General features: G+C 38.5%; 1 long non-coding RNA gene across 1 annotated transcript; it reads right to left on the bottom strand.

Annotated features, from left to right (window-relative positions):
• Window positions 1-2,630: 2,630 nt before the first annotated feature.
• LOC104007125 (uncharacterized) lies at window positions 2,631-6,641 on the bottom strand. Its single transcript, XR_001714593.2, has 3 exons — window positions 6,512-6,641; window positions 4,870-4,985; window positions 2,631-2,752 (listed from the first exon to the last, which is right to left on the bottom strand). It is a non-coding gene; the product is annotated as an uncharacterized LOC104007125 (long non-coding RNA).
• Window positions 6,642-6,895: the final 254 nt, after the last annotated feature.

The raw sequence follows: 6,895 nt of genomic DNA, 5'->3' as shown, positions 1-6,895 counted from the left end.
ACAACCTGCCTTCTCACAGCCTGCCATCACCCTCAAAATGCTGGGTGTTTTTTTGTTCTGCCAGGCATTTATCCTAGGTTACATCCTTGGTTCTTATGCAATTTGGTCTTGACCTTAAACGTAGAGCTTTCTTTGGTCTTTATTTTACTGCTTTCACTTCAGGGCACAACTGAAATGCTGTATTCAGCCAAGCTTTTGGACCCTTGGGTCAAAGATCCTGGTACCCATGCTCCTCCAGTAACAGGCAGGCTTGTGTATGTACTTTCTCTCTCTCTCTCTCTGTGTCTCTCTCCCCCCATTCCCCGCCTCTCTCTGGGAGGATAATCCCCCCTTTGCATGGGGGATTATTAGTGTGTCCTTGAAATATATTGCTTTTTATGTATCATGCATTAAGATATCAGATGTCAGGAATGCAAAGACTTTTTTCTTCTTTGGATATCAGTCAGTCATTCTTTTTGGAGTAATTTAAATTAAATCCTTCTTTTGGAGCAAGACCTTCAACTTTTGTTTTTTCTTTTTGAAGCAGATCTCTTTGCCTTTTGAACTTCTTTCTGAGGTTCATATCTGAAGCTATTCTCTCTGTCTTCTGAGATGATGTACCTTATCATATAAAAATGTATGCTCTGGGCTGGGCACGGTGGCTCACGCCTGTAATCCTAGCACTTCGGGAGGCCAAGACAGGTGGATCACCTGAGGTCAGGAGTTTGAGACCAGCCTGACCAACATGGTGAAACCCCGTCTCCACTAAAAGTACAAAAACCTAGCCGGGCATAGTGGCAGGCGCCTGTAATCCCAGCTACTCGGGAGGGTGAGGCAGGAGAATCGCTTGAACCCGGGGATCCGAGGTTGCAGTGAGCCCAGATCGCGCCACTTCACTCCAGCCTGGGTGAAAGAGCGAAACTCCGTCTTTAAAAACTCCGTCTTAAAAAAAAGTGTATTGGACATTAGCTCCTTGAAAATGGCTTTTTCGTGCTGAGTGTTCATGGTGAGGTCAGTCTGAATTTTAGTAATTTCAATTGACCCCTTCAAATTGAGTCTTAAATTGTCTAAATTTTTAAGTACAAAATTAGTTTGGTCGTATTTTATTAATCATACCTTATTTGTAATCAAATAAAGTACACCATTATTTTCAACAATTTAAAAAATTTTGCGGAATTTGGAGTTATGGTGTTGTAATAGATGCACATTTTTAAATAAGTTTAAAATTTTTATATAAAACTTATATGTGTAATTAAACCCAAGAATAGCTGTTCCTTTCTGTTAATAGTCTATTTTTCAGTTATGGGTTTACTTTGGATGAAATTTTGACAGAGATACTTGAGAATTAAAGATCTGAAAATGAATTACATTTATAAAAATACACAAGTTCATACTTCCTATATTACATATAAAATATTTTTGTCATGGGATATTTTATGTTAGCTTTAAGACTTCCATTTTTTAAAAAAGATGAGTCATTTCCTCTGTCTGGGAGATGACTGTGAGTGGTAAAAGTCTGGGTACATATGTTAAGGTCACAGAACTTTGTTAGAGCACAGAATCCACGTTCAGTTTCAAATTTCGTCTTGACTTTGAAATAAAGCAATGGTGTTAGATAAAGAAATGAAGGAATGATTTGACTAAGGTAAACCTTCTGTATCCCCGGTTAGTATGTCCTGTAGAAATAGGTCATATCCTAAGCCTTGGACTTTGAAATTTTCATTCTTAGGTCTATAATGAACCAAAATTCTTACTAAGACAAACACTTCTTGCTTAACTTTTGATTAACTTGCACATGCAAGGACATGAATTTATATTGAAGAGTGATGTCATAGCTGTAACAAAAGGGATTAAAAAAAAAATTTAGGCATTTATGCCAGTCTTTTTTTTTTTCTTTTCTTTTTAAACAGAGTCTCACTCTGTCGCCCAAGCTGGGGTGCAGTGGTGTGATCTTGGCTCACTGTAACCTCCACCTCCCAGGTTCAAGTGATTCTCCTGCCTCAGCCTCTTGAGTAGCTGGGACTACAGGTGTGTGCCACCACACCTGGCTGTTTTTTTATTTTTAGTAGAGATGAGGTTTCACCATGTTGGCCAGGCTGGTCTCGAACTCCTGATCTCAGGTGATAATGCCCGCCTTGGCCTCCCAAAGTGCTGGGATTACAGGCGTGAGCCACTGTGCCCGGGCTATGCTAGTCTTTAGCTCAGAATTTTAGCAGAGTAAAAGTGGGCTCTACTACCTTACTTAATAGCTGTTACTCAGTCTCTTTCAGCCTTAGGATTCACCTGTGTAAAGAGAGATGATAAAACTTTATTCATTTGTTGTGAAAACTAAATTAAAAAGCATATTAAATGTGGTAATATTTGTAAAATGCCTAGGAGGTCATCTAGCATATAGTTATTGTTTGTTCCTAAGTCCCTCAACTCATTCCTTCATCTTTTCTTCTTTGGAAGACAAAGAGCATATTCTTCCCCTCAATGTAATCCATTTCCTGATGAAAGATGATGTATTTGCTCTATGAAGATGAGTGATAGGTAATAACGGATAGTGATGGAGAATGGCAAATACCAAAGAGATTATGACCTGGGCAAGATATCTCATTAAGCAAGGTTGCTTTCTGCATTCACATTTATTACACACAAAATGAGATACAGCAGTTTTATTTGCATAGTAGATGGAGAACAGAATTTATTTATAAAGCTCTCGATAAACTTCTTAAATGAAGTAAGTGCTTGCAGCTATAGTGTTGGCCTCACCAACACTATGGGCCATGAGCTGGAACATATGGAGAGAATGGGAGAGAAAAAAAAATCAGTTACAGTCTTAAAAGTGAGATAACAAAATAACAATATATGGCAATATAGAAAATAATCATATGAAAAGTACTGGTGACAAGTGCTTGTAGGATTTTAAGCAAATATATATATTTTTGATGATAGTGTATTTGTTCAGGTTCTGGCTGGAAACAACATTCATCTCAAATTGTTCAAATGAAGAGACATTGATGCAGTGGTTCTCAGTCTTGGCTGTACATTGGAAATGCTTGGGGAGCTTTGAAAAGTATACATGCCTGTGTTCTACCCTCAGAGGTTCTGCATTAGTTGGTCTGGTTTGTGGCCTGGCTGTTGGGATTTCTTAAAAGCTTCCCAGCTGATTCTAATATGCAGCTTGAGTTGAGAAACCAGGCTCAACCTCTGAGTTGAAAATGAAAGTACTGCTTTCAGAAGTATGGGCAGTGCTGGGAATTAAAGGATGGTAAGACACAAGAGACTAGCTACACGGGGAAATAATACTACCCTTATGATCAAAGAACAAGAGACACTAGATTGACCTAGTGAAAGCTGGACCAGAGGAGAAGGGGCTATTTTACCTAAGCTATAGTATGAGAGGGGGGTATGCTTCTATTTCCTGACTCTCAGAGCTGAAGCAGGATGTATGAGGGTTCTCCAGAGAAATAGACCTAATAGAATATGTGTGTGCATGTGTGTGCGTATGCATGTGCATGTGCGCGTGTGTGTGTGTGTGTGTGTGAATTTTTTAAGGAATTTGCTCATGCGATGATGGAGGCTGGCAAGTTCAAAATCTGCAGAGTGGCCCGCAGGCTGGAGACCTAGGAAGAGCTGATGCTGTAATTCATGCCTGAAATGTGAAGGCAATTTGTTGCCAGTATTCCCTCCTGCTCTGGGGCAAGTCAGTCTTTTACTCTTCTCAGGCTTTAAATTGATTGGATGAAACCCACTCATATTATGGAGGACAATCTGTTTCACTCAAAGTTCAGCAATGTAAATGTTAAATCTCATCTGAAAACATTGTCATAGGAGCATCCAGAATAATTTTTGACCACATATCTGGGCAGTGCAGCCCAGCAAAGTTGACATATGAAATTAATTGTCACATAAGGAGGGAGAGGAGAAGAAATAGTCCAGCTTCTTTTCTTCTCTCTCCCCTTCCTTTGGCCAGCTTCCCAGGACTGGCCAAAGGACTGGCCAGAACTGAATGAAGAATGAGTACAGGATCTGAGGGGCAAACTGAAGATGTCCTGCACATACTTCTAACTCATTTATCACAGGCTTGATGATTATTTTGAAAATGCCTTTTCTATTGTTAAAATTCTCATTTGGTTAGGTTGAGCAATATTATGACAGACTCTTGAATTTATTTTTTAAAATTATGCTAAAGACTTAGTAGTTTCTAAAATGATTTTCTAATGATCTTTGCTGAGATGGTTTCTCGTTAGACTAGAATAACATAACAATGTTTGTGTCACCAATGCAAATGCAGTTTTTACTAACCAATAAGAGCACTGCTAAAATTTATTTTCGGCTTAAAAGAAAATACTATTCTATTTAATTTTATATTACATGGTCACCAGGAAGCTATGGTGACCATGAAGGCCTCCTGCTGTTTCTTAACTTCTAGCCCATGCCAGTTGGCTCCAGGCTTCAGGGGAATGAACAGTTGTTACAGTTAGCAACAGGCAGTATAGTAAGTATGACTAAATGTGGGGATTCTATTTTGACCACTTATCCCTCAGTGGGACCTGTGGGAATCCTATAGATGCTCATAAGAAACCCGTGGTTGATTAGTGGGATTGTGAGGAATGCTTGCTTCCATCTCTTTCCCCACAGGAGTTAGCTGAAATTCCCCAGTAGCCTCATAACACAAAGGTAGCCCCTTTCAATTCTAAGAGGGAAGAAATAGGGATTTTCCAGGGGAAAGAAGAATCCCCTGTCTCTTCTACACCATTGTTCAAAATCATAAACAAAGAGACAAAATTACTCAGGTTAGGCCATGTATTTTGTACTTTACACCAGAACACATACCCTGCCATTTCAGAAACTACATCCAGGTAGTCCATTTTTATCAGTTTTGTGCATTAATTTCATTCTTACCGAACAGATTATGGCACTTTAAAAATGTTCTTCAGAAAGATTTCTTTTTCATAGGTGTCTCTGGTAATATTTGCTTCTTGCTTTTCACGTTTTGCCACTTCTCCCAACTTCAAAATCTAAATTGAGAGAGCAAATACTTTGGTTAGCACAGACAATATTTCCAGACAGGGAAAATCATTTCTGCCAATGGAAATTTATGAAACCCAGAGGGGAAGCACACTCCTATTATGTTTGAGATGGAGAGTCATCAAATAGAATAATCTATAGGAAAGAATATAGAAAATGAAAATTGTTAGCAATCTTCAATATCAATTCATTGGCGTATATATTAGGGCATATTTTGGTACCACTGAAAAAAAGACTTAAAGTTGTATAAATGTATGGAGCAAACAGTAGGACAATGGTCTTACATAATATTTTATCTACACTTTAAAAAGCATTTTGTGAAAATTTTATTCTCATCCTAGAGTCTTTGTATTTATTACGGGTATAAGAAGCTATTGATGACCCTTACAAAGGCTTATTTGGGCATGAGAGGGTTCTGGAAAGATGGCAGAATAGAAAGCACCAGGCATCCATCTCCCCAGCCAGGCATCTACAGTGGCAGAATCTGTTCGATGTAACTATTTTGGAAATCTGGAATCTATTGAAGGTTTGCAACTTCCAGGAGAAGACATGGATGGTAAATTATGGTTAACTTCAGTCAATGTCAGCTTTTAGCTTGACAGCAGCCACCCACCCCATACCCCCAGATTTGTGGCGGGCAGCTGTGCATGTGTTCTTGGAGCAGCTTACACAGGACTTGCAGGAGCCAAGGTGGGCAATAAGGATCCTATCCTCCAATACTGAGATCTGTGTTCTAATCACTGATAGCTCCTTCTGATTATGGAAGTACAAACACCAGAGATGGGCATCTGTTACTGTTGTACTTCTCTGAACTGTTGGAAGCCCTTTTCCCTCCAGATGAAGTGACCTCCAGAAGATTTAAAGGGTCAGTATCCCATTCCCCATTCATTTGTCTCTTCTTTCCCTTTTGAGAGCCAGAAAAGCTAGGATATTCAAAAGCAATTGCATATATGTGGAAAATTAGAAAGTCACCATAATGCTAGGAACAGGTGGAGGCTCAGAAAAGACCTTGTTTACACGTCAGCCTTATCCTCAGCACAGTAACAGCCTACAACACTCAAAACAAAACAAAACAAAACAAAAATCCGTAAGAAACGCTGAGGAAGGGAAATAATCTGATTTCCAGAATTACCACACTACTAGATTTAAATGTCCAGTTTAAAAAAATCATAAGACAAACTAAGAAACAGGAAAGTATGTTTCATTCAGAGGAAAACATAAGCCAACAGAACTGATGGCAGATCTACCATACAAAAACTTTTTAAAAACAGTTGTCTTAAAGATGCTCAAATAACTAAAGAAAAACCTGGAAAAGCCAAGAAAGTTGATGTATGAGCGAAGTGGAAATATAAAGAGGAAGGAAATCTAGAAAGAAACGAAAAAGAAAGTCTGAAGCTAAAAAGTACAGTACAATAGTCCTCTAGTTATCTGTAGCTTTCTTTTCCAGTTTCAATTACCTTTGATCAACCATGGTCCAAAAATATTAAATGGAAAATTCCAAAAATAAAAAACTTACAAGTTTTAAATTGCATGCTGTTGTGAATATGTTGGTGAAATCTTTCACTGTCCTACTCCATTCTTCCCAGGATATAAATCATCCCTTTGTCTAGTGTATCCACAGTATACTCTACCTGCCGTGAGTCACTTAGTAGCCATCTCTGTTATCAGATTGATCATTGTTGTATCACAATGCTTGTGTTCAAGTAACCCTTACCTTACTTAATAACAGACCCAAAGTGCAAGAGTAGTGATGCTGGCAATTCAGATATACCAGAGAGAAACTGTAAAGTGCTTTCTTTAAGTGAAAAGGTGAAAGTTCTTGGCTTAATTAAGAAGGAAAAAAATTGTATGCTGAGGTTGCTAAGATCTGTTGTAAGAATGGATCTTCTAATTATGAAGA

This window comes from Pan troglodytes, chromosome 6, assembly GCF_028858775.2.
Source record: "Pan troglodytes isolate AG18354 chromosome 6, NHGRI_mPanTro3-v2.0_pri, whole genome shotgun sequence".
Classification (NCBI taxonomy): Eukaryota; Metazoa; Chordata; class Mammalia; order Primates; family Hominidae; genus Pan; species Pan troglodytes.
The sequence above is the reverse complement of the archived record's forward strand: the minus strand, read 5'-3'. Positions and strand labels throughout refer to the sequence as shown.